The sequence below is a fragment of the Lissotriton vulgaris genome, chromosome 12 (genome assembly GCF_964263255.1).
Source record: "Lissotriton vulgaris chromosome 12, aLisVul1.2, whole genome shotgun sequence".
In the NCBI taxonomy this organism is placed as follows: domain Eukaryota; kingdom Metazoa; phylum Chordata; class Amphibia; order Caudata; family Salamandridae; genus Lissotriton; species Lissotriton vulgaris.
Window position 1 is genome coordinate 720,713,551 of NC_141700.1, and position 27,773 is coordinate 720,741,323.

A 27,773-nucleotide genomic window follows, 5' to 3' on the forward strand; every position below is an offset into this window, starting at 1 on the left:
AGAGAGTGATCTCTCCGATGTACATATCGAAAGATAGGCTTCCTCCTGAATTGTCTTCTTTACCTGATTTGTTGTGGGATGTTGGTCCGAATGATGTAGGTCTTTTAGAGATTCCTCCATGCATTGTGACACTGAAGGCGAATGCTAAGTTACCGCGCATTCCACAGTACCGGATCTCGAGTGATGGTGAGCGTGCACTTTTAGCGATTATTTATGATCTGATCGAAAAGGGTGTGATTGAGGAAACGAGAGGTAATGTGTGCAATAGTCCCGTTTTGCCTGTTCTGAAGAGAACAGATTCTTCACAGCCTCTTGTATATAGGTTTGTGATCGATCTTCGTGAAGTGAACAAGATTATTGTTCCACAGTTTCCTGTTGTGCCTGATATTACTGCTTTGTTGACTCTGATTCTGGCTACAGCCACATGGTTCTCAGTGATTGACTTGAAGAATGCTTTCTTCAGCATTTTGATTGCCGTGGAAAGTAGAGATATCTTTGGATTCTCTTTAGGAGGATGAAGTTTACGCTTTAAGCCCGCTCCTCAAGGCTATTGCGAGAGTCCATCGATCTGTAGCCAAGCTTTGAAAACAACTTGATCTGTTGGTTTTACCTGATGGTTCTGCCCTTATATGTTGACGATTTGCTAGTCGCCGCTGACAATAAAGAGATTTGTAGGGAAGCCCCTTTGTCGATGTTACGCCACTTGTCTTATTTTCATAACAAAGTTTCTCTCTCCAAGTTGCAATATTGTCGACAAGAAGTAACCTACTTAGGTCACCTCTTATCGAAGGAGGGAAGGAAACTGACCCCAGAAAGAATTCAAGCTATTGCGAAAATGAGTGTTCCTACAACACAGAGAGAAGTACGTGCCTTTTTGGGTATTACGTCGTACTGTAGATAGTGGATCCCTAATTTTTCTTTGTTAGCGAAACCTTTGATAGCTCTTACTGTTAAGGATACTCCAAATCCTATTCCTTGGACTGGCGAATGTCAGAAGAGCTTTTCTGAATTACGCAATGAGTTGTGTTCGGCTCCGGTGTTGGGTACTCCCGACTACAGTAAGCCTTTCACATTGTATGTCCACAAGAGAGAGGGATGTGCATTGTCAGTGTTGACTCAACAGTTTGGCGATAAGCAGCGTCCATGTGCTTACTTTTCATCGACCTTAGATCCGTTAGCAAGAGCGTTGCCGAGTTGCCTGAGAGCTACAGCAGCAGCGGCTGTTTCAATTTGACAGTATGCTGGTTTGGTTATGGATAATACGTTAGTGGTAATGGTTCCACATGCAGTGGATACCTTGTTGAACCGTACCAAGACACAGCACTTAACTAGTGCTCGGTTGTCGGGTTACGAGTTGACCTTGCTAGCAAATCATGTGCACATTAAACGATGCAACACATTGAATCCAGCCACGTTGTTGCCAATTTCAGTTGAGACAGATATTGAAGAACAACATGATTGTTGTTTGAGGACTGAGGAAGAAACGAAAGGGAGAATAGACCTTAGGGATACTCCTCTTCCAGAGTGTGATGGTACTTTGTGGGTTGATGGTTCGTGCTTTAAGCTGCCAAATGGTGATACGACTGGCGCATATGCTGTTACGACTTTGCATACGATTGTTGAAGCTGCACGTATCCCACATAATTCAGCGCAAGCTGCGGAGTTGATTGCATTAACAAGAGCTTGTGTGTTGGCGAAAGGAAAACGAGTGAATGTGTATACTGACAGCCAGTACGCGTTAGGTGTGGCTCATAGCTTTGGGCGTTTGTGGCGTGAACGTGGGTTCCTGACTTCGCATGGAACAAAGATTCAGCATGGGCAGTTGGTGAATGAACTTCTTGAATCTCTTACCTTACCATTGCAAGTAGCGATCGTGAAATGCAGTGCCCATAAGAAAGTTACGGATGATGTTGGTCACGGAAATGCGTTTGCGGATGAAGTTGCGAAAGAAACTGCGAGAAATGTGATGAGCCGAATGTATGTTGCAGGTCCGGCGAGATGGGTTCCAGAGAAAAGTGTGTGTGAAAATACGATTGAGAGTGTGAAATCCATCCAAGCTGAAGCTACAGAGAAAGAGTTGAATGAATGGAGAGAAAGTAAGGGTAGATTGGATTGGAATGGTTGTTGGACTGATTTGTCCGAGCATCAGAGATGGTTGTTGCCTGACGCGTATGTGCTTCCAGTTGTTACAATGGCTCATGGGATGGCACAAATTAGCGTGAAGGGGATTTGCAAGTTGTTGGCTCCGGTTCGGCAGAATGTGGGAATTCCAAAATGTGCAGAGAATTTGGTTAAGAACTGTATGGTGTGTTTGATGTATAATCCTGGTAAGGGAACTCTAACACCAGCTGGTCATTTTGCTCCTCCTACGTATCCGTTCGAGGCTTTGCAGCTAGATTTCATCCACATGGAGAGATGCAACAACCTGAAATATGTTTTAGTGGTTGTTTACTCCTTTTCTAGATGGGTAGAAGCTTATCCCCTTAAGGACAATACTGCCATGTCCACAGCGAAAGTCCTAATAAAATAATTTTTCCCGAGGCTTGGAATGCCGAGAATTATCTGGAGTGACAATGGGAGTGAATTTGCGGGTCAAGTAATGAAGAGAGTATGTGAGGGACTAGGAATTCGGCCGAAGTTCCACGCTGCAAATCACCCCCAATCAGCTGGTTTAGTCGAGTGCTGTAATGGCACTTTGAAGCTAAAGTTAGCCAAGATCCAAGCGAGCTCTGGTTGACAGTGGCCAGGTGCTTTGCCTTTAGCGCTTTTGTCCACAAGAGTGACTGTGCATTCGAGAATGGGTTGAGTCCATACAAAGTTGTCTTTGGCCGCCCAGCAAATATTTGGGGTGTGCCAAGGCCAACTAAATTCAGCCAGATCGAATACCCTGTGTTGCTTGATTACTTGCACGAACTGACGGCTAAACTGCGTGTTTTACACCAACAGGTTCATGAAAGTCTGCCACGAGCTTCTGAAGATCCAGGCCACGCTATTGAACTTGGATCGTGGGTCTTTATGAAGAACTTTGAGCGGAACAAGAATGATCAGCATCGTTGGACAGGACCGCATCTAGTTCTCCTGTCTACACGTTCTGCAGTTCGAGTGCAAGGCAAGAAACACTGGATTCACGGCGTAGATTGTAAACGGGCACCATTGCCCTTACCGTACGACCGGTGGGTCCAGGAAGGACTTCCAGACTCTGAAACAGAAACTGTTCCACGATTTTTGCCATTCAGCGATGCTCGTCTGATTGGAACAAACTCTGAGAAAGAAAGTGATGATCTTTTGCAAGAAGCTGTGCCTCCTCTGAATCGATTGAACACTACCGAGCCTGATCTTTTGTTCAAGGACCAAACATTGCCTGGAAAGGATCGTTATAATTTGCGACCAAGAGTCGTGGGACTAATAAAGAATAAATGAAGTTTTTATGATTTTTCTGTTTACAGGTTAACTCTCCACCGAGGATCTACTCATTTTTTGTTTTTCGAACCGCCATCCGGGTTCAGCTATACGGTTGCGGTTGATAAGTCTTTGGAGTGCAAGCCCGAGACAATAGGTCGAAGGTTCTGGTTGGCCTAAGGGAGTTGCCCTTGGTTGACAGAGGCATTCCTTAGCATAGAACACCCTACCATCGTGAGCAGCATATTTAGTTAGGATGGATTTCTTCGAGTTGGAGAGACCTGTAAGGACAATGAACTTTAAGAAAAAGATACATAAGCTAATCACAAAGAAAAGATTTGTAATACCTTGTTTGTTTTTGCTATTGAGTTTACTGATATTTTTAATTGGTTATGTGACATTCTCTTTTAAAGTGACGTTTGTTCCCACTGTACAACCTACACCTCCACCTACTATTTCTTCTCATTCTTTTCACCCTTTACCTGAACATGAGGTAGTTAGACGATTGGAATTTGCCAATAATTCCTTTATTCAACTTTTGCACCAACACCAGTTAGTGATGAACACAACGAACTGTTGGATCTGTGGTCTAATGCCCCATACAACCGATAAAGGTATTCCGTACTTGGTTTTGCCTTTTAGTTTAAATGGTTCTATTTGGGCTTACAGAACGATGTTTATCTATGCCCATAGTGTCTATCCCCAACGTTCAGTGAAGGACAATCCGAAGAATAGTGCTCTAGTCAAGGGTATAGTTGACATGATTAGAAGGATTAGTTCGTACGAGACTATTCCGAGGGATGAGACACAAGCATACATTGGTTGGAATGTTACTGGGTATGGAGTTAGTCTGAGTGTTAAGCAGCGAGCGAAAAGTTCTGCACCGATTTGGATAGTGCACTATCAGGGTCGCTATTGTCTGCAGGGTAATGGCAAGAATCCAAGAGCTCAGCTAGGAAAGAGCGTTTGTACTGACACCTGCGTATTTACGTCTCAGACTTCCCCAGCATTTCTAGCCGCTAAGGGTACCTACTTTGTTTGCTATGACAAAGCGTATACATGGTTGCCCCCTGACTTTTTGGGCAAATGTTTTGTTTCCTTCCTGTTGCCTCCCACTTTTATAGCTGCGGCAGATTACCATAAGACGAGAGTTGCCAGAGGTGTTTTCAGTCAGGAAGACACCGTAGGGCAAAAGTTGGGGGATTTCTTTAAGGGTTTTCTGCCGTTCTGGGGACCGATGGCTAACAGCAGGAATATTCGCCAGTTGACGAGAGTGGTTGAGTCCACCATAGTCGAAACTTCCGGTGCCCTTAGTAACTTGACTGCTGAGCTCCAGTCGGATAGACTTATGACACTTCAAAATAGGGTTTCCCTTGATGTCATACTAGCAGATCGAGGTGGAGTATGTAAACTGATTCAATCGAGCCGCTGCGTTTTCATTCCAGACAACGCTCCGACAGTCTTCCAGGCCATTTCGAAGCTACATAAGTACTACAATTCTGTCCATTTAGATGAAGGAGATTGGTCGTTGATGGGATGGTTATGGGGATTGATATCCACTTGGGGTTGGAAGATTCTGATGGTCATTGGGATGGTCTTAGCTATCCTTTTCCTGTTCTGTCTCTGTGTACAGTGTGCTCCTGCTATTTGTGGCCTCTGTGCTACTTGGTGTGCGAGGAGACCTTTCCAGAGAGAGGTACTAAGTACTTGGATGATGCTACAGAAACATATTGATGATCTAATGAATATAGACCTGGATTCAGATTGACATGGGTTTGGGTCTGTTGCCTATGTAAGGGCAAAAGGAGGGTCTGTAGTTCCGATGTTTGTGGGTGAGGTTCGGTGCTTCCGAACCCGTTCAATAAAGGTCATCGGAAATAGACGATTTTGGTGTCTACGGACCGCAAATCACGAGTGTAGTGTGTACGAGTGTTTTCGCATTAATCGATCGATGAGAACACTATTTATTCAGGGATTTCGTTTGAACCTTCGGGTTCCATTTTGTGTACTGCAGCCATTTTTGTGTGGTTGCCCTCACATAAGCTGATGACTGCGGCCGAACGAGTCCTTGGGACACATACACCTTAGCTGACTTCTGAATGACCTGGCCGAACTGACTCCCTTGCCCGAGGCTGACCTCGCTGAGCCAGTTCCTTGTTAAGCAGCTGGTCAGATAAAGATCAAAGAGCAGGACATGCCGAAGTTTATAGTACACTGCACCCACCTTTCTATCTTGTTTCCAATCTGTTTTTTCTCCTTCCTTTACAACATAATCACTGATTTGGGTAGAGGTTTTATGATGGGTTTGTCCGGCCTGACTGAACAAGAAAATGGAATGTGCTTGGTCATCTCTGGTTGGCTGGACAACGGAAAGTGGGATTGTCGTCATGTGTTTGAAATGTCACCATCTGATTGGTCAGTTTGTATGTAACCAATACTTGTCTGGAATGTTGCCTGAGGCTTGATTTTTGGCATAAAAGACCATGCTCCGCTCATTGAATTTGTGCAGTCTCTAGCGAACCACCCGTGTTGTGCTTCGTAGATCTCTGTTCCTGGTTGCAGCCAATAAACTTTGGTCTTGGACGTCATCAAGAAGTGTCCCGTGTCTCTGTTTGCCAAGGCAGGGGAACTCGAAGGCATCGGGCGTTTTCCCTGACGCCGCTGGGTTCTAAAACCCGGTCCTTCAGTATCAAAACATGTGTGTCACAGCGTGTGTGTCATAGTGCATGTGTATTTAGTTCTCTCTGTAGCTGCCTGGTACTAGTGCTTACACACTGTTGTTACTTCACTTGTTTATTAAGTGATAGGGTTGAACAATGTTTTTTTATGCCCCACTACTTCTGAACTTCACCAGCCACCACTGCAGGTGCGCAGACCAACTCACCAATGCGTGACTGATTGGCCTCACTGGGGTTTTAAAGGAAGCCCCTCATGAGCGGGCTCTGGGCCCCTGCTCATCTTTTGAAAACAGAATAAATGCTTGACTTGTGAGACCAGAACATCACTAAGTCTTTTTATCCATTCAGGGGTGTTTTATCCAATTTTAAATTGTGTGTAATTATCAAGGACCCCCTGAGAAGATAGATACTACAAGTCCTAGGTCAGGGATTAATATTGTGAAAAGTAACAACCAAGGCACATAAACTACAGACTATTTCTGTTTCATTGAAGTAAACAAAGGGAAAGAAAGGGATGTAAGTAGGTCAAAAATAAGTTTTTATTATTTACCAAATAAAAAAGGGGCATAGACAGAGGTACAATAATTTTAAAAGAAGACATTTCTTATTAAGTAATCAGCAAAATTTCAACAGGGAGCATTCAGTACATAATTTAAAACATTATATCAAAAAAACATATTTAAAAAAGTGGCATCAACAATTTAATTCTCTACACGCGTTTCGGCGATCAGCGCCTTCTTCTGGAGTAGCCACGTGTATCCTGTATAATGAAGAAAAACAGGGAGAAAACCAAACTTTAAAAAAAAAATAATATACAATATATTCTAAGTAAAAATGTTAATGACAAAGCGAAATATATTCTTATTGGCATATTTGACCTATAAATTACTTCACTTTCATTAGATCAATCATGTTTACATTATTTATCTTTGCCCTGATTAGGGGCTTTCATTTCTTTGCATATTTCAAACACAGCTAGACCCAAGGACATGGAAATAAAAGGGGCGGCTCAAAAGTTCCAAGTTCAAGGCAATTAAGAAGGAGATACACAAAAAGTGTAAAAGGATTGGAAGGGGTGTTTTATCCAATTTTAAATTCAGGATCACAGCACCAGATTTCTAAGAAAAAAATATGACTGGATACGAAGGAGGTATATCATCAACCAGTTGCAGGAAAGAGTATCTATGTCCCTGATGCAACAAGAGAAAACACAACTAATCACATGTGCTGCATTGTATGTTCTATTTAGGCCTGGCTGGGAAAGTAAAAAATGACACCAAACACCCAGTTTGTATTTTACTTCTAGGGCAAGGTGGGTAGAATTTGAGGGAAAGTTACTGAGTTTTGGAATGCGTGTACTTGGACTTTACTTGAAAAGGCAAAATGTTAAAAAAAGGGCATCAACTAAATGACGGAATATATGATACTGGTAACCCTGCAGCAATGAAATTAGAGATGTGTGCTAGTGTTGCAATTTGTAGCTGTGTTTTGTTGAATGACCTTTTCATGCGAAGTACTTGATTTTAGCTTCTTTAACTGCTTGGAACAAAGAAGGCTTTCTGCTCTACGAACTACTATTACATTATGAGAAATAATGAGACATCGTGCTGTGCTTTGGCTGCCCAGGGCCACACATGGTGACTGCTGCCTTATGTGGAGGCTTTTTTAAGGTTGACATGAGTCCTTTACTTTCAAAGATATAGCTTTTGTGTTATTATCCTTTACTAACACTTTTTGAGGCATACTCCTCTGCCCACAAGCCTTTGTTACTCTCTCCTCCTGTCTGAGGTTTGTTGTCGTTTCTATTTGTGTGAGCCTTTGTTACAGTTTCATCTTGCCTGAGATGTTGTTTCTTTTCGTCTGATCCTTTGTTACAGTTCCATTCAGCTGAAACACTATTTGAACTGTGAAATACATCAATAATGAGGTATCTGTGCCCCCCCCCCCCCTGGGCTCTGGCCCCAGTTCCACTGCACCTGCTGCACCAGTGTGAGCCACGCCCCCGAGTGAGGGAAAGGTGCGCCGAGAAGCGTGAGAAGGAGCTAATGAACAACACAGCCACGAGGCAGCGGAGGGAGGGGAGAGCGAGGCGGAGAATGGAAGAAAAATGTGACTTCCCCGTTAACCTTTCTTTTATAAACACGGTGCTCGAATTCCCTGTTTATATCACTACTCTAACAGCTATGAAGGAGTACGTGTTCATGAAGGTTTACATAGGGTATATGTATATACTGGCCTTCAGCAGTCTCTGTGGCGCAATCGGTTAGCGCGTTCGGCTGTTAACCGAAAGGTTGGTGGTTCAAGCCCACCCAGGGACGGAACTTTTACTCAGAGGACACATTTTCCTTAAGAAAGGACTGCACTGGTAGCTGCCCTCTCATTTTAACTTGTTACGTGAAAGCCTTGTCGTTCTTTCTTTACTCAGGTTTGAGATCCGAGACCCTCTCACGGATGTTGGTGGCCGCGCGCCCCGCACACAGCTGCAAAAAGACGCGTAATGCAATATTACTGCGTTAGCGGCGCCTCCGCCCCAGTGTCTGAGACGTCAACTTTCTATTTGGGGCTGGCCTTGGAGGGGGTGGGTCGTTATAGTACACGAGCTTTCATCCCAGTGACATCACAGGAAACGACTTTAATATTGTGATTTGAGCCTAAATGTTGATCAGATTGGCGCCGAGGAGGCCTTTGGATAGATCGAACGGAGTAAAAGATGTTGCCCTCATCACAAGTGGCCGTGATACTCTATCCCACCAGTCACAAGAGGGGCGGCAATCCTTCACTCCTGGCGTTTCCCACCCCTGCAGGTTGTCTTCTGAAAGCTGGTGAGACCGAGGGCTCTGCGCATCCTTCCTATCTGTAAGTTCCACCACATGTTTACGAAGCTTCAGAATGACCAGTCCACCTGCGTGAAGGGTCTCCCACTGCGCGCGCACATCCTGATGCTCTTTTAGTAACTTTTGATCTGTTTGAGGTCGGTTTTTATTTGTTAAAATCTGCAAATTAAGCGGCAGGTGATAGATGTTGCGGCCAGTACAGCAAATCCATAGTTATGCGGAAAACGACGTGGCTCCAGAATCGCACAATGCCATTGGCCCTAGTTATACGGCAGCGAATGAGGCCCACACGTGTTACAATGCCTACATGTCACAGCAGACCCCGTTCCATTGCACGGCCAAGAAAAGAGCAGAGTTCGTCCAGAGTATTGGAATTAAAGGCAGGTACAGATAGGAAGAGGACCACGGGAAGAAGGAAGGAGACTAATGAAGAAAGAAGGTAGGACACATAGGGACAGATAAAAAGAGAGGAGGTGGAAAGTATGACAGGTGCCCGGCTAGCTCAGTCGGTAGAGCATGAGACTCTTAATCTCAGGGTCGTGGGTTCGAGCCCCACGTTGGGCGCAGCATCATTTTACTTTAAATTTTTGGGTTTTATATTTGTTTTTATTTTCATCTAAAATATATTGGCATACCTTCATGCTTTGAAACATAACGACTGGAAATGTTAAACACGAAGAAATAAAAGATCACGTCGCCGGGCCCTTTTAACTGGTCGCTTAGACCGGAAGGGATTGCTTGTCCAGAAATCGCAGCTCTTCGTCTTCTGTTTCCTTACATAGAATGACCGTTAAAAGGGGGTGAAGGTCCATCACAGCGGATGCTGGGGGGGAGGGGTGAGGTGTTAATGAGGGTTTCTATGGATGAGTTGTTTGACAGACAAAAAGTGCGAACATTTAATGGCTGATGCTTTGTACCTGAGAGTTGTAACCGTGTCGATCTTGGAAGTGTGTGCGCGAGCCTGGGATGCCAAAATGAATCCCTGGGGAGAGTCTGTGGCAGGTGTGTGGAGAGGACGAGGAGAGAGGAGGTGAAGGGTTAACACGTGTCCTGATAGAGCATGCGTCGTGGTACGGAGCTCAGCTCTGGATGGTGCAACTGAGGTGCAAAGGCGCGAAAAACACTCACCATTCCTGAACGTTTTGGAGAAAGACATTAAGCACTGTGTGGATACGTCCTCTCTTCATATTGATCCTGTAAAACCTATAGAGCACGGAGGCCGGTTAGCTCAGATGGTTAGAGCGTGTTGCTAATAACGCCAAGGTCGCGGGTTCGATCCCCGTACTGGCCACTATGTTATTTTCTACTTTCAATGAAAGTTTATTGCACAGGGAGCACATTTAACACAGAAGTAGGGAAGCAAGCAAATCAATCAATAGGTAGAACAGTGGTGAACGCGGTATTTATTAGTCTCGAAGAATGTCAATCGTGCATCAAAGATCATATGCAAGTATAATAAATACATACAATGTTTTTTAATGTGTGTTTGGTTGTAACACAGTAGAATATTTACTTCATAATGTAACATTTCTTAGAACTTCGTGTTTCTAAACATGAAATCGAAAACATTTTTTGTATTGTATTGTAATTTCATTTATATAGCGCTTACTACCCCTGACGAGGAGTCAAAGCGCATTTTCGGCTAGTAGCACTCAACTCCGGGATCCATAAAGGATTAGTGTTGAAAATTAGTAAAGTGAAATATGAACGTAGTTTGAGTGGTGGATGTGTAATTCAGTTGGATAGTGAAAGGTAGCGAGGGATAGATGAGGGAAAAAGCTTTGCTTTCATATAATGCTTGCTTACCTCTGATGGAGTGTTGAATCGCTTTTTTGGCGTGTAGCATGCTACTCTGGGACCTATAAAGGATTTGTAGTGAATTAGTATAGAGGAGTGTGACATTTGAGAAGTGAACATGTTAGTCTGTTATTTTGATTGAAAAGGATAGTGGAGGGATAGGAGAGTGAAGGATTTTGATATATATTTTTTTGGGCGGGAAGGCATAGCAGTATTAGGAGGCTTTTGGATGAGTAAAAAGGGTTTGTGGAGGGGAAGAGTCAGAGGGAAGAGTTTAGAAAGATTTGTTTTGGGATCTGTATAGCAGAGAGAAAACAAAGCGTTGCATTTCACTTCAGACTGTCAAGTCAATCAGGGACGGCCGTGAGAGAAGTGTAAAGTGCATGTATTGTATTGTATTGTAATTGCATTTATGTAGCGCTTACTACCCCTGACGAGGCATGAAGCGCTTTTTCGGGTGGTAGCACGCTACTCCGGGACCCTTAGTGGTGAATTAATATGGTGAAATATGGAAATTGATCCTTTGCAGACTACCGGCTGGGGTCCAATCACTTCCAATAGGTCGCTTGTGGCAAGGGAGGACCAAATTATGTGGCAGTGTGAACTAAAGTATCCATCAAGAACAGGTAAATTGTGTGGCATAGTGCATCACATTTTGTGGTACTGTTACTACTTTATTTTGTGATTTTTAGACATGTTCACACCATCTGAACAAAGTGGGCCATATTTCCAAAATTTTGCCTTTCTGAATTTCCAAAACACTCTTTGAGAACACGATTTAACCCACAAACTTAAAAATCACAACTTTAACCACAAAACTAATGGTCCCGGAGCAGCCCGCTAATCCCCAAATTACTTCAATGCCTTGTCTGATGTAATAAGCACTATGTAAAACTACATTGTCTGCAATGTCTATTTTGCCCAGGTGGGGCTCAGCTTTTCCAATGAGGTCGATGATCTCATCTGTTGATTACTGGTAGAAGGCATTCCAAGAGTGACATGCTTGATTTACTACAGTTTCACCTTAATTTAGAATGTTGAATAGGTCCTTAAAAGTGATGCGTAGTCGGCAGGATTCGAACCTGCGCGGGGAGACCCCAATGGATTTCGAGTCCATCGCCTTAACCACTCGGCCACGACTACTTAAGGATAATATGTGTGGTCCATGATGCTGAGGTGTTACTGATGTACGTATGCCTTGAATTAGATCTCATATTTATATTCAGTATGAAACAGAAACATCCTGCATTGCCGGTAGGGATTGTGTAATTGAGGGATGTGTCTAACGATATTTCGCACTGAAAGGCAAACGTGGTGACGGAATCATCTTCTGGGAGACTTACTGACACTTCTGCAGCAGGATAAGGTGCCCCCCCTCCAGGGTCCTGGTGACTGCTCCATTACATGTCATTTGTTTCAGTTTCTTAACCCTTTATGCTCTGGGATTTCTCCTCTGTGCATCAATCATTTGATCCGTGGCCTAACCTAAAAAGTGGCTCCGCAAACCTTGAAGTGTGGCCCCTAAGTCTCCTAAATCTCACACATATTCATTGGCCATGGGTACAATGGGGTCGAGGCCACTCTGAAAAGAGTAGGGCCCATAAAGGGTGGCCCCCACTGCCCCATGAGGGCTGCAGGGACTTGTGTCCCTCCAACGATTTGCATAAACTGTGTTCAATGTCTCATCTTGCACTTTCCGTAGACAGACACTTCCACGCTTGACACTTTTACAAATACCAGGCGTAAACCATTAACCCTTCATGTTCAGCACGTCCTTGTTCGTCAAACAATCCGTCCCCACTCCCCAGGAACAGTCCCATCACCAGGATGTCTCCTGACCCACACTCCCTAAGCAAAGAGAAGACGAAGCGTTGTATTTCACTTCAGACTGTCAAGTCAATCAGGGACGGCCGTGAGAGAAGTGTAAAGTGCATGTATTGTATTGCATTGTATTGTAATTGCATTTATGTAGCGCTTACTACCCCTGACGAGGCATGAAGCGCTTTTTCGGGTGGTAGCACGCTACTCCAGGACCATTAGTGGTGAATTAATATGGTGAAAAATGGACAGTGATCCTTTCCAGACTGCCGGCCGGGGTCCAATCACTCCCAATAGGTAGCTTGTGGCAAGGGAGGACCAAATTATTTGGCAGTGTGAACTAAAGTATCCATCAAGAACAGGTAAATTGTGTGGCATAGTGCATCAAATGTTGTGGTACTATTACTTCTTTATTTTGTGATTTTTACACATGTTCACACCATCTGAACAAAGTGATCCATATTTGAAAACTGTGGCATTTCTGAATTTCCAAAACACTCTTTGAGAACACGATTTAACCCACAAACTTAAAAATCACAACTTTAACCATAAAACTATTGGTCCCGGAGCAGCCCGCTAATCCCCAAATTACTTCAATGCCTTGTCTGATGTAATAAGCACTATGTAAAACCACATTGTCTGCAATGTCTATTTTGCCCATGTGGGGCTCAGCTTTTCCAATGAGGTGGATGATCTTATCTGTTGATTACTAGTAGAAGGCATTCCAAGAGTGACATGCTTGATTTACTACAGTTTCACCTTAATTTAGAATGTTAAATCGGAAGTCCTTAAAAGTAATGCGTAGTCGGCAGGATTCAAACCTGCGCGGGGAAACCCCAATGGATTTCTAGTCCATCGCCTTAACCACTCGGCCACGACTACTTAATGCAAATATATGAGGTACATGGTGCTGAAGTGTTACTGATGTACGTATGCCTTGAATTGGATCTCATATTTATATTCAGTATGAAACAGAAACATCCTGCATTGTCGGTAGAGATAGTGTAATTGAGGGATGCGTCTAACAATATTTCGCACTGAAAGGCAAACGTGGGAACGGAATCATCTTCTGGGAGACTTACTGACACTTCTGCAGCAGGATAAGGTGCCCCCCCCCCCCCGGGTCCTGGTGACTGCTCCATTACATGTCAGTTGTTTCAGTTTCTTAACCCTTTATGCTCAGGGATTTCTCCTCTGTGCATCTTTCATTTGATCGGTGGCCTAACCTAAAAAAGTGCCCCGCAAACCTTGAAGTGTGGCCCCTAAGTCTCCTAAATCTCACATATATTCATTGGCCATGGGTAAAATGGGGTCGAGGCCACTCTGAAGAGAGTGGGGCCCATAAAGGGGGGCCCCACTGCCCCCATGAGGGCTGCAGGGACTTGTGTTCCTCCACCGATTTGCATAAACTGTGCCCATTGTCTCATCTTTCACTTTCCGTAGACACACTCTTCCACGCTCGACACTTTTACAAATATCAGGCGTAAACTATTAACCCTTCATGTTCAGCAGGTCCTTGTCCGTCAAACAATCCGTCCCCACTCCCCAGGAACAGTCCCATCACCAGGATGTCTCCTGACCCACACTCCCTAAGCAAAGAGAAGACGAAGCGTTGCATTTCACTTCAGACTGTCAAGTCAATCAGGGACGGCCGTGAGAGAAGTGTAAAGTGCACGTATTGTATTGTATTGTATTGTATTGTAATTGCATTTATATAGCGCTTACTACCCCTGACGAGGCGTGAAGCGCTTTTTCGGGTGGTAGCACGCTACTCCCGGGACCCTTACTGGTGAATTAATATGGTGAATTATGGAAAGTGATCCTTTCCAGACTATACCAGCCCGGGTCCAATCACTCCCAATAGGTAGCTTTTTAATTCTCTATATTTATCATTCTTCATTCTACAACAATATTATCTATCAAATATGAGAGGAATTTTTTAAAGTTGAAATGAACTTAATTTGATAATAAAAACAGACTCTCTCAACGTGGGGCTCGATACCAGGACCTTGAGCCAGCCGAGAACCTATCACCCTTCACAGATGTGTTCTGCCTCTTCTTGTGTTTCAAGTGTACCATGCTATGTACTCACACTGATAACAAAATATTTATGAGATGGTGGCAACATAAGCTCAACCTGTGCCTGTTTAAGATGGATGAGTCGGAGAAATGTATGTATGTCCTAGGGACAGCGCTGTTTCTGCCATCTTGATACCCAGGAGGGCACGGAGGGACAGTTAGCGAGTGAATGCTCGGTATGGGTTGATTTATGCTTCGATTTCTCCTTTACAATTTTTCAGACTTTACCTCTGACTTTGCTTGCTCTCTGCCCCTCTTGTGCACCTGTGCCTTCCACTTTTATGTGGGTGAGTTGCCCTTCCTGTCTCAGAGTGCTTAATTTGAGCTGCTGGTTGCCGGGGTGTCCCACTAGCACGCCACTAACTTTTGTGGACCGGGCCTTTTTTCATCATCAGTGACAAAAAATAAAGAAAGGAAGAAAAGAGGTATAGAAGGAGGAGGTAAAAAATGAAAAAAATATGACAAAGATTGAAAACAGGTGGAAGGAGAATCTGCAAGAGTTAGATAAAGGAGCGGGTTTGTCTGGTGTTGCGAGAAAGAGGAATGACGTGGAATCCAAGACGAGGCAGTCTTGATACTGGACATGACTAAGCCATACAAAAGGGGATGATGGACGGAGCGTTTGAGCAAATCAAACATTCACCCCCAGTCAACTCATCAGGGTTTAATCCATCACCATTCTTTAGCTCACTCCGCCACCCCAGTTCAGACATGGCCATATGCAAATCAGTCTGACCCTGTGCCTCATGGGAACAGTCCAGCCCCAACTGCCAAGCCATGGCTTCCCTGGACTGGAAACAAGCATCCTGGGACCGGTTTCGGGTTCATAACCCTCATCAGCCAGGCTGTCTTGAATCCAGTGGCAAAGTGAGCAAGGGACTCACGTCTGAGCATACCCTGCCATTTAGGGCAAATTTCCGTTAAACAGCCAGCAGTTTCTTGGCATGAACTGCCATTCTGAGTTTATGTCTAAATGCCAGCCACCCACATGGGCTTCTATTCCTTTCATAGCACCAAAGGCTCTAACTAGCACACTTCACCATCTCCTGACAACTGCAACATCACCACTACCCTGGAGCACCACTGTTCAGTATTACTCTTCCTAAGCCTAACCTACATCCATTAGCTTTCTATACACACCTCGTCCCAGAAGAAATCCTCATAGACGCTAGAAGCCACTACTTCTGAATTCCATATCACGTGGAAGAGCATCACAAAATATATTGCCTGATGTAACCTACATTTCTAGGTGGACGTGAACGCAAATTCCACCTGTTGAGCAATTGCTTTCACTATGTTGATCATAATGCCTTGCTTACTATTCTACTCCTTGCCAGTTTCTGTAGCTCATGACTCAATAAGATGCCTACCAAATTGTCCCTCACTGGCTCTCTCTGGGGACACATGCTCAAAACATTTGCCTTAACAAGGATGCAATAACAGCGACGGTGACTGCCCCCTCCTACATTCCAATCTGTTGAGTACTTATCTCTCTGCCTCAGACCATTCGTCAAAATGTCCAATGAGACCTGACAGTATTTGACCCTTAATGAAAGAGCTGGCAAATCTTCTGCCAGCTTCAAAGCCCACACAGTTCGATCAGCCCCACATACTCCAGAATGGGTGCTGCCGCCCTCTGATTGACACATGCAATCTCGATCCCTCTTAATAACACAAGCTATCAGTCACTTCGCTGTCATGGCTTAGAATAGGATTAGCATGTTTACATAAATGCAAAGTTAGTTCTCTCAAAAGGCACAACACTCACTGGTCACTGACCAACATCCTATTGATAACTCTCACCAAAGCTTCATTGTCCACCACAAAAGTCACTTACATCCTCATCAGTTCCTGATCCTAAATTCTCACTTTCAGCACCAGAAACAACTCTACAAATGAAACACTGTTTCTCTTCCATCTCCATTCGTCTGGACAGTGATATACACCTGCATTATATGCCAAAAACCCCTTCACAATCATATGTTTTCTATATTTTCTAGTATACAGCCCAAATTCAGTTTTCTAGACTGGTTTACAATTAACACTGACTACTAGATGTCAATTTTAGGGCAGTCTAAGCAAGGCCCCAAAGAACACACTGATGTGCTCCCCAAATGACATCATGGACTGGTAAGCACATGTGAACTAGCAGATCAAGGGGGAGAAATGCATGTCCCAATTTGACAGAGGTGCATCTTTTTGAATTTGAAGTGACCGATTATGAGAACACAAAAAAGGAATTATTATCCTGCTTACTTTGAGCCGCTCACATCATCTGTTGAGAGGCTGTACAAGCCACATTAACCGCATCGCTGCGGCGGTTATTTTCGCGCTACGCGTCTTTTTTCTAAAAGCCGCGTTAGATGACGAGCTCAGCTCGTCATCCGCAGACGCCCCCCGTGGCTGATGACGAGCTGAGCTCGTCATCAGCATCGAAGGGGTTAAAGCTTACTTAGCATTCCTGTCTGTGCGTTAAGAGCTGTTTGACTCCACGAGTAAGGTTGATACTTGCCTTAAGATGTTTATGGATCCCAAAGCATGCCAGTCTTGTGGGTACCATAGAGGCAATCCCACACATGAACCTGAATGCCTAGCAAGAGGACACGTCTGTTCATCCTGTTGCTAAAAGAATCGTTTTGGACCCAACAACATATCCAATTGGTTGGCTTTGACCAATGAGTTTTTACTGGTCTGTAATAATCCTGAAACAAGAAATAGACCCAAGCCATGAATGGGAATCTGGAATGAGTAACATCATAGAGGAATACGAACACATCCTCATCCCATCAGCCCTCACTGAAGAATGAAAAGAAAAATCACACCCTATATAACTAAATATACATATTCTGTATGTTATGACATGAAGAGACTACCAATCCCTCACCCTGAAACTCACTTCAACTCACACTAATATTCAGAAAAATGGGGACACGTCTTCACTTCCCATTGCATGGATGAATATCACATGGATCATTCAGTAGCAAAATCCCATCAAAGACAATTTTATTTGCAGCCAACATGAGTGGTTGAAGATTGGAATGATAACAGGTGGCTGAATGCCTTTGTCCCACAAGAGCTTGCATCCAACATGCAGTTGTTTGAGACTGAAGAGACATGCTGGAGGAATAGAAGGACATGTTTATAGCACTGGCTGCTTAAGAGGTGAAAGTGTAAAGCTGGATGTAGATCAGTCAGTACAACTAGGATCTCTGAGGCATAGAGTTGGGGAAGTATAAGAGAAGCATTCATTGAAAACTATTGACGCACCAAGTACTTGGCTGTCTCCCATCATTGGCGATGGAAAGCTGAAACAGCCACGCAAGATCAGTTTAGCTGTTGATCTAGATGTCACTAATCACACCATCCAAAGAGAAAGACACACCACTCCAACAATTGACAACCTAGTGAAGGGAGTGGATGGATCAAAATGGTTCTCAGAGCTTGATTAAAACACAGAATACCACCCTCTGATACTAGATGAGTCAACAATGTATGTAACTACGTTTTCAATGCATGTCATAACTCTATTCTAGAAATATGAGAAATGTTGTCTGGACTCCCAGGGGTCATCAATGTCAGTGATGGCATATTAGAACATGTGATGCCCATAGAATGCCTTCACTCTTGATTGTGAGCCCTACTCACCAGAAGAATGGAGAAAGGATTGGCCTTCCATGGCAACAAATGTGAATTCTTGAAGATAGAGTTTGAATTCTTCAGCTACGACTTAGCAGTTGCTAGTGTTGCTCTTAACCTCAAGTAGATACGCGATATCAAGACTGAACCAACTGCAGGTTATTGCAGAGGCACATTTTTCTAGCAATGGCAACGTATTGCAATCGTTTATTCACAATGTGACATCCTTCACAAAGCTGTTACACACCTACTGAAAAGCAATGCAATACGGATGTGGTTAATTGAACAACAATGACGTTTCAAAAGACTAAAGATGCACTATAGGTGGGAACATGACAAAATGTTAGGGCCTCTCAAACCCAGTTGAACTCTCTATAGATGCTTTTCCTAATGGGTTAGGGGTGGGTCTTCTTTATCAACAAGATAGTGATCTGTGGGCATCCATCTCTTTTGCCAGAAAGCATTAACTGAAATCTATAGAAGCTATTTTGTGGTGTTCATTGACTACAAACCCTTAGTTAGATTGTTCCAAGGATCAGTGTTAATGCCAATTCCCTGTATTGAGAAGCTGATGTTACATTTAGAAGAAAACTTGTTTCAAGTCCCCTACAAGTTGGGATTTTGGAACATCACTAATTACCTGTTGCAACATCCACCAGAGGCATCTGGTGTAGAAATTGCAGAAGTAGACGTGGTGGTGGTATATTTTAGGATTGTAGTGAATAACTCACAGCCATGCCCCTTAGTATTTTAGGACATGGTGGAGGTCACCTAGGCAGATGGATGCCTCAACATATCAAAAAAGGGAATTGAAGAAACAGATGGTGACAGTTGTTATAGAGTCAATCATACTGCACTGCAGAAGCAAACAAAATGCTGCATGCACTCAACAATGTGCAATCAGAACTACCAGTGGCTGAAGAAAGTTGAATCCTGTGAGGTGGCTGGATTGTAGTTCCTGCCACGTCACTACTGTGTATATTGAAGTTAGCATATGCCGACTTTCAAGAGATTGTAAAGACAAGAAAGTCAATGTATCAGAAAGTTTTAACCCATGCATTGATTAACAAGTGGAATATTCTTCGGTCAGCTGTCTTCCATGTAAAGCGACTGGACCTATTAAACCAACTGGTCCTATCATTACGGTGGAGATTGCCCCAGCCTCTTTGTCTTGATTAAGGGCAAATTAAATCAGTCTTCTAATTGGCTACCCCATACTATTGGTTATTGACAATTGCATCACATTTACAGAAATTGAGTTGGTACAAGCTACATTTGCAAATGAGGCAATACCAACACGTGAAATATTGTAGCCCATGGTATGTCTAATGAAATTGTAATGAACATTTGGGTGCCGTTCCAAGGGAATGATTATACTCCCTATCTGTCTCCTCTGCCCATCACTCACTAAATGATAACACCGAGATGGGACATTTTTTATTCTTTTAATGTATTTTATTAAGTTTGTCAATAAAGCAATTGGATATACAACTTAAATTCTCTGTCTAAGTATATTTGTGACTAACATAAGTATGAGTAAATGCAACAAATCAGTGTCTTCGTAGGAAAGTTAATTGTTACATACAATCATGTAAAGTAAGAGTCCATGCATGCAGTCAAATTAGCAGTAGTGTTACCATGCCGCCATGTAGCAGATTTTCCAGTTCTGATGTGTTGATTCCGGTTATGCACCTTGTCGCGTCATATGCAGCAATTAAGTTGAACTGGTTGTTTGCAATGAAACTTCTTTTGTAGATGTACCTCTTACCCATCGCCTATGAGTTCCTGTTATTCCATGAGTTTGCTGTTTGTATCAGGAAGCTCCTTTAGTTGGATACGTTCGATAGCTCATGGAGAAAGGGCTTTCAGATCAAACTCTGTTAATCAGGCAATAAGTTTCTAGATTGATTTTTCAAACGATTTTAATGTAACCATTGCTTCTGTCCAATCAGCTAAAGGGCTGGGAGTTGCTTTCTTTCAATTTCTTAAGAGGCACATTTTAGCTGTGGCTAGGGAGAATGTCAACTTCCTGGTCCTGTGCGTGTAAAGTCCTGTGAAATCAAATATATTGTGCAAAATAGCCAAGTTCATTGTGGAAAGATGGGCCATTTTAAAATCTTGAGAGAAAATTAACCCTGGGCAAAGCACTATGCTACGGTCGCGTAGTTTGCGAAGTTTGCGCTACTTCGCACTACATGAATTGGACGTAGCACAGTGAAAACACGCGTAGCGTAGTGCGGCTGTCATTTTGTGCTTGCTCGCGGTCCTCAATGTCAAGTTGGCGACCACGAGCAACCAAAATGACATTCTGGCAAGACTTTTTCCTCGTTTGCGATCAGCAACATCAAGTTGCCGATCGCGAGCGTGGAAAATAAATCTTCCGGCGAGACTCTCAATGCAGGGAGGTCAGGTTTATCATTGCGAGTGGTCGCGTATGCCCGCAACCGCTCGCGATGAGAAACTACCAGTCTGCGTTAAGAAAGCTGCAGCTCGAGTAAAAATCTACTCAAGCGGCAGTTAAAGACAGCTTGCAGTGTGCAAGATGCCGTTTTCAATGATTGCACAGTGTGGACAAGCATCCGGCACTGCGCAATCATCGCGAACAACGCACTATGCAGTTCATGTAGTGCTATGCGAAACTTGCGTAGTGCAAGTGCACTTCGCGTAGCTACGCGTAGGGCTACTTCGCAAACTACGCCCACGCTTAGAGAAAATCTCACTGGTCCATATGCCTCAACTTGAAACACTCCTGCTACTGTGCTATACTGGCAGGGCAAGGCACTGGAGACAATATACCCAGGGCCACTGAAATTATACAGCAAGAGAGGATCCCATTATACTGCAGAGTTTACTAATTATGTGGCAAGAAAATTTAAATTATGCAGCATAATGTAGCACAGTTTGTGACAGTATCAGCTAAAGTCAGACCACTGTTTAACCCTCAGCCATGGATTGTGGCATCTAGAAACAGAACTGTTGTATCTGTCGAGAGACTCTTTGAGGAATTCTCAAGGAATGTGTCTCATTCCCAAAAAACGGAAAAGGTTTCCCAATACCATGGATGGCTCTGATGCTGAATCAGTGGTACATTCTTCTACCTCCTGTGAGTGACAGTCGAAAGGAATCCATGACCGCTTCCATGGTGCCTTCATTTGGTAGGACAGAGACCACTACTCGTGCATGTCAACTTACTGTCATAACTGCAACACTGGATTTTTCATGGAGGCCGACTTCACAAACTACTCTGAAATATCAAGCCTTTGTAGTTAAAAAAAATATAAGTGATATGTTTCTGTTTTCGTATGGTGTTGACTATCCTGATTTTTATCTTTCGCTTTTGGGGTAAAGTTCTTCTTGATCATCTAGGGGACATACTCAGAGGCCCCAGTTCTCACTATTGTTTGGTTATAAGTTGATTTCTCCCATTTGATGCCATCTGAGGTCTTGTAGTTAATTAACCCCTTCGGTGCTGATGACGGCTCCCAGTCGTCATGAGTCACGGTGGGCATGTGCTGATGACGGCTGGGAGCTGTCATGACCACGCCCGCAATCGGAATGTCCAGCGCCGGTGCGGAATTCCAGCCACAGCCAAGGTGTTAAAGCTCTGGGACACAGGCTCGTGCACTTGGAAACCAAGCACATGATGTCTGCATGCATTGCTGTCCTGCTCTTCTCCATGATCCTGCTATATACGCACCTCACCGGGTGTAACATAACAACTCTCTACATCACCAGTCATCGACAAAAGCCACCATTTCACAGACCAGTAAAATAGAAGTGATTTTACTAAGTCGGCGTAGATGGTAATTATGCTAGAACACATCTAGTACGAAATGTGCAAATACATTTTGTATTGCACGATTTGTGGCAACTTTATTAAACCAGCGTGCACTCCATGATCATATAGCTCACAAATGATGAGATGGAGATGGACTTGCAAAGAAAATGTCTTATTGAGAGACATTTTCTGCTCTAGCCAGTCCGCTTTTATTATCTTGCAAGATTTTTTTTATGCATGGTGCGTGTTCACTTAAAAAAAACATTTGCATGAAACACTGGAAAACAACTTTTTGCTATAAAGTGTAATTTCACCAATGTTTCATGGACTTTTCGCAGAAGTAAAACTCCTGCATCAGTTCGGGATTTACATTGTGGAAAAACTTTCCTTGTGTATGGGTTAAAAGACAATCCGCGATAACTAGGGCCAGTGCAATTAGGGGATTCTGCAACTGAGGCATTTTCCACATATATATGGATTCACCGCATTTGTCACATAATCAATCATTCACTGCATAAACTGTGGATTTTAGCAAAAAAACATTTCTAACTCAAATGGATGAAAAGTTACTAACATTTCTGTGACCCGTCATACCATGCAGTGGAAGGTCTATGCAAAGGTTCCCTGGTCATCTTTCAGTGGATTATTACTGTATTTGGAAGTGAAACTAGTACCGACGAGGTGAAAACTTTGCCAAGACAGTATTAACATGTGAAAAAAGTGAGAGACACAATTATGAACTAATACACTATCACAAAATGTGCTGCATTTGGTCGCCTAATTTGCTTTGTTTTACCACATAACTCACTCGACCCTGCTGCATAATTTCGTCCTCCACTGCTGCATAATTCCAGTGGCCCTGGTTTATGATGTTGCCCAATCTATAGTATAAATATTCGGCCAGATGTAGGGGATACGATACAACTGATATGTCTCTTGGTTCATTTATCGTATCGTATCAGTACATAAACATTTTCAAGGTCATGTTTAGAAACACACAGCTCTAAGAAATGCTCCATAATGGAGTAAATATTCTATTGTGCTAAAAGGCAACATTTACATGTAAAAAAAAAAGAAAAACACGTCTATGACCTATGATACACGATATACTTACCAAAATGCAGATGGCCAGCTTGGCTGTAGTAGGCAAGGAAAAACAGTGGCCTGTGATCTCCCTATTAATTTGCTGTTTTCCCTAACTGTTTAGTAAATTTGTCTGTACACTTTCAGTACGTCCTTGATATAAATTGTAAATAGAAAACAGAACCATGGCCCGTACGGGGATCGAACCCGCGACCTTGGCGTTATTAGCACCACGCTCTAACCAACTGAGCTAACCGGCCACTTATATTCCAAGGGGGAGGGGGGGGGGGTGTCATGAGCAAAGTCAGGAGAGTCTACTCGGAATTGTCTGATTTCTTCTATGTCTTACTGACTCCTTAACACGTTCAGGAATGGCGAGTGGTTTTTCGCGCCTTTGTACCTCAGTTGCACCAAGTGAAGAGCTCAGGGCCACGACGCATGCTCTATCACGACACATTTTAACCCTTCACGTCCTATCTCCTCCTCGTCCTCTCCACACACACCGGCCAGTCTCACCCCTTCACCCTCCCCAGGGGGTCTTTGGGCATCACAGACTCGCGCGCACACTGCCTGCTCGTCACGGTTAAAACCAGGCATAAAGCATCAACCCTTACACTTTTTGTGTCTGTCAAACAGCTAATTCCAAGAAACCCCCATTAACATCCGCTGTGAGGGACCTTCATTCACCCCCTCTCACTTCCGTTTTCTGTGACTCGCGGGGTTTATACTGAGCACTTTCCCAGTTCGTTTTTGACAAAGAGTTTTTAACTCCATCCTATGTAACGAAACAGAAGGCGCAGAGCTGCAATTCACAACCCTCAGTGAATCAACAGGCTTTCCAGAAAAGCAATCCCTTCCAGTCTAAACGAAAAGTCCAGTGTGCCCGGCTACACGCTCTTTTCATTCTTCGTATTTAACATGTGCCATATTACGATGTCGCCACGCTTCAAACAATGAAGGGATTCAAATATAATTCAGAGTGAATAAAAACAGAAAAGACATTTTTAAAAATCAAACTGTAAAAGGATGTCTGCGCCCAACGTGGGGCTCGAACCCACGACCCTGAGATTAAGAGTCTCATGCTCTACCGACTGAGCTAGCCGGGCACTTGTACGTTGAGTGGGCACATCAACACCCTTGGTCCGCGATTCTCTAAATGGGATTGTGCAGTGTTGTGGGATTGTTAGTTCTTTCACAGTGTCTGCTGATCTTCTAAGGAAGAGAAGAGGGAGGCACAGCTTCCTGGTCTGGGGCATTTTGTTTTAGCTCTACTGCTCCTGAGAGGTACAATCAACATCTGTAGGCTTATAGGGCACCACGGACAGAGTAGTGGGCACAAGAGTTGGGTCTGGTTCTTGGTTGATACGACTTTTCACCCCTCCTTTTCTTCCATCCTTCCCTCCACGTTCTCTTAGTTTCTTCCTACATCACTCTCCTTCCCTCCTCGTGCCCTGCATCTCGTCCATTTTTTGAGGGGGCGATTGGAGGGTCCTCTTCCTGACTATCTGGTCCTGTGTTGAATTGTGATACTTTAGACTAACTTTGTATCTTTCTTGTCAAAGAAATGGAATGAGAACAACTATGGCATTTAGGCATTAAAATGTATGTGGGCCTCATTCGCTGGATTATAAACAGGACCACCGGATTTATGCGATTCTGCAGCTGCTGCGTTTTCCGCATATTTATGGATTTGCTGCCACTACCACATAATCCATCATTTGCAGCATAATTTACAGATTAAAAAAACACGTTTCTGACTCAAACAGACCAAAAGTTACTTAAAAGCAGCAACAAGTATTGCAGCATAGTAGAAGAACCTGGGCAAAGGTTGACTGGTCACTTTTCTGTGTCTTATTGGAAGGTGTATATAATGGCTAAGTTTGGCCTGCCCTATTAACAACGTATCGCCAATCGTTGTGCCATTATTGCTGGAATTCCAGCAATAATCGCACATTTGGCAGCTAAGTCTGTAATTTTTATTGCTTTGGAGGTAAGCGTTGCTAATAGCGCACTATCTCCGCGATAAAATCCAGCGATAGCCAGTGATAATTATCCTAGCGCACATTTTCGCTGGTTGTTGCTGAAATGCCCCTACTTTCCTTAGGTATACAACTGTTACAACAAAGTTTTTACCACGCACTACCATTACAACGCAGGCATTACCACGTATACCATTACAACGCATTAAGCTGGGGGGCGCTCTAGGATAGGGAATAAGTATAATTTTATATCCAACACCTTCCCTAGTGTCCACGGGGACTGGAGTTGGAATATAAAATTATACTTACCACTATCCAGCACCTCTAAGCGCTATGCGTTGTAACGGTATGCGTTGTAAATACCGCGTTGTAATGGTATGCGTGGTAAAAGTATGCGTTGTAACGTTATACATCCCTTTCCTTAGCTACACATGCTCTATTTTCTCTCTACTTCAATGGTTCCTCCTTTCTGTCTCCTCTCTCCTGTCTTTCCTGCTCGCTCTCTCCCCACTCTCTTCCTCCTCCCTCTTTCCTGCCCTCTCTTACACTTTTTCTCCCTCTACGCTTTCATCATGTTTTTTTCGGTCACTTTCGCTCTCTGTACTCTCTCTTCCTATGCCCCTCTGTCTACCTAATCCTTACCTCTCTTGCCTCCCTCTTTTCATAATGTGTGTTCTCCTTGCTGACCAGCTTTGCTTGGCCTTTAACTCTGGTTGTCTGATGGTGAGTTATTGTCAGCAAAACGGGAATTATGTGGCAAGGGAGGACCTAATTATGTGGCAGTGTGAACTGAAGTATCCATCAAGAAAAGGCAAATTATACAGCATAGTGCATCACAATTTTTAGTACTATTACTTCTTTATTTTGTCATTTTTACACATGTTCACACCATCTGCACAAAGTGGTCCATATTAGCTAACTGTTGCATTTTTGAACTTGCAAAGCACTTTGTATAAATGTTTTGCAAGGTATGGGAGACTGCATGGATTTTAGGTTGCATCAGGCAATGTGTTTTAATACCAGGAAAATCAACAGTAACAAGCATTTGCAATGCAATAGGTCTCGCATTAGGAAAGTTTGAGCTATTGGTCTTGTAAATGACACATTTTATATTTATGTGTTGGTTTTGAAAATAGTGAAATTAATAGCTTTGTCATTTACAATGCCAATACTTTTAACTTTTGCAAATGTGACACATAGCATTTGTGATGCAACTTGTTTTGTATTTACGTGACTTAGATGTATTGATATTACAAATAACAATGGCTTTTAATTTTTTAAATAATGAATACATAAATAACATTTATTGTAATTTATAATGGCAATAGCTCAAACTTTTGTAAATACCTTTTGTGAAAATTATGTTCCGTGTATTTTATTGTGACGAAAATCCAAGAACAGAAGTGAAATATTACCGTCTTTTTGTGACATTTGTAATAAAGCTTTAAACATTGAGAGAACATATTTGAACTAGTTGTTGTTGAATAGTTGCACTGATTGATGCTGTGGTGGCGCGGAGGGATGTTGTGATGGCGACGAGTGATGGTGTGGCATTCAGTGATGTTGTGGTGCCCCTGAGTGATGTTGTGGTGCCCCTGAGTGATGTTGTGGTGCCCCTGAGTGATGCTGTGGTGCCCCTGAGTGATGCTGGGGTGGTGTGATAGATAGATAGAGGGCGATAGATAGATAGACAGAGTGACAGCGATAGATAATTAGACAGAGTGAGGACGATAGATAGATAGACAGAGTGAGGGTGATAGATAGATAGACAGTGAGGGCGATAGATAGAGTGAGGGCGATAGATAGAGTGAGGGCGATAGATAGAGTAAGGGCGATAGATAGAGTGAAGGCGATAGATAGAGTGAGGGCGATAGGGCGATAGATAGAGTGAGGGCGATTGATAGAGTGAATGCGATAGATAGAGTGAGGGCGATAGATATGGCGAGGGTGATAGATAGAGTGAGGGCGATAGATAGATTGATAGATAGAGAGTGAGGGCTATAGAGAGATAGAGTGAGGGCAATAGATAGATAGAGTGAGGGGAATAGATAGATAGAGTGAGGGCAACAGATGTGTGTGTTTGTGTGTTTGTGTGGTTGTGTGTGTGGTTGTGTGTGTAGTTGTGTGAGTGGTTGTATGTGTGAGTGCTTGTATATGTGAGTGGTTGTATGTTTGAGTGGTTGTATGCGTGTATGGTGGTGGGGTTGTGTGTTGGGTTGTGTGTGTGTGGGTGTTTGGGGTTGTGTGTAGGGTTGTGTGTGGGGTTGTGTGTGTGGGGTTGTGTGTGTAGTTGTGTGTGTAGTTGTGTGTGTGGTTGTGTGTGTGTGGTTGTGTGTGGTTGTGTGTGTGGTTGTGTGTGGTTGTGTGTGAGATTGTGTGTGTGGTGTAGTTGTGTGTGTGTGGTTGTGTGTGTGGTTGGGTGTGTGGTTGGGTGTGGTTTTGTGTGTGTGTGGTTGTGTGTGGTTGTGTGTGAGATTGTGTGTGTGGTGTGGTTGTGTGTGTAGTTTTGTGTGGTTGGGTGTGTGGTTATGTGTGGTTGTATGTGTGGTTGTGTGTGTGGTTGTGGTTGGGTGTGTGGTTGGGTGTGTGGTTGGGTGTGCGGTTGTGGTTGTGTGTGGTTGTATGTGTGGTTGTGTGTGTGGTTGTGTGTGGGTTTGGGTGTATGGTTGGGTGTGGGGTTGGGTGTGGTTGG

At 43.5% G+C, this 27,773-nt stretch overlaps 4 non-coding genes across 4 annotated transcripts; 1 reads left to right on the top strand and 3 right to left on the bottom strand.

Moving 5' to 3' along the window:
• The first annotated feature begins 8,321 nt into the window (after positions 1-8,321).
• On the top strand, positions 8,322-8,395 carry TRNAN-GUU (transfer RNA asparagine (anticodon GUU)). The gene has a single exon. It is a non-coding gene; the product is annotated as a tRNA-Asn (tRNA).
• A 3,374-nt stretch (positions 8,396-11,769) lies between these two features.
• On the bottom strand, positions 11,770-11,851 carry TRNAS-CGA (transfer RNA serine (anticodon CGA)). Its single transcript has one exon. It is a non-coding gene; the product is annotated as a tRNA-Ser (tRNA).
• Positions 11,852-13,326: 1,475 nt separating this feature from the next.
• On the bottom strand, positions 13,327-13,408 carry TRNAS-AGA (transfer RNA serine (anticodon AGA)). The gene has a single exon. It is a non-coding gene; the product is annotated as a tRNA-Ser (tRNA).
• A 9,880-nt stretch (positions 13,409-23,288) lies between these two features.
• On the bottom strand, positions 23,289-23,362 carry TRNAI-AAU (transfer RNA isoleucine (anticodon AAU)). The gene has a single exon. It is a non-coding gene; the product is annotated as a tRNA-Ile (tRNA).
• Between the last annotated feature and the right edge of the window lie 4,411 nt (positions 23,363-27,773).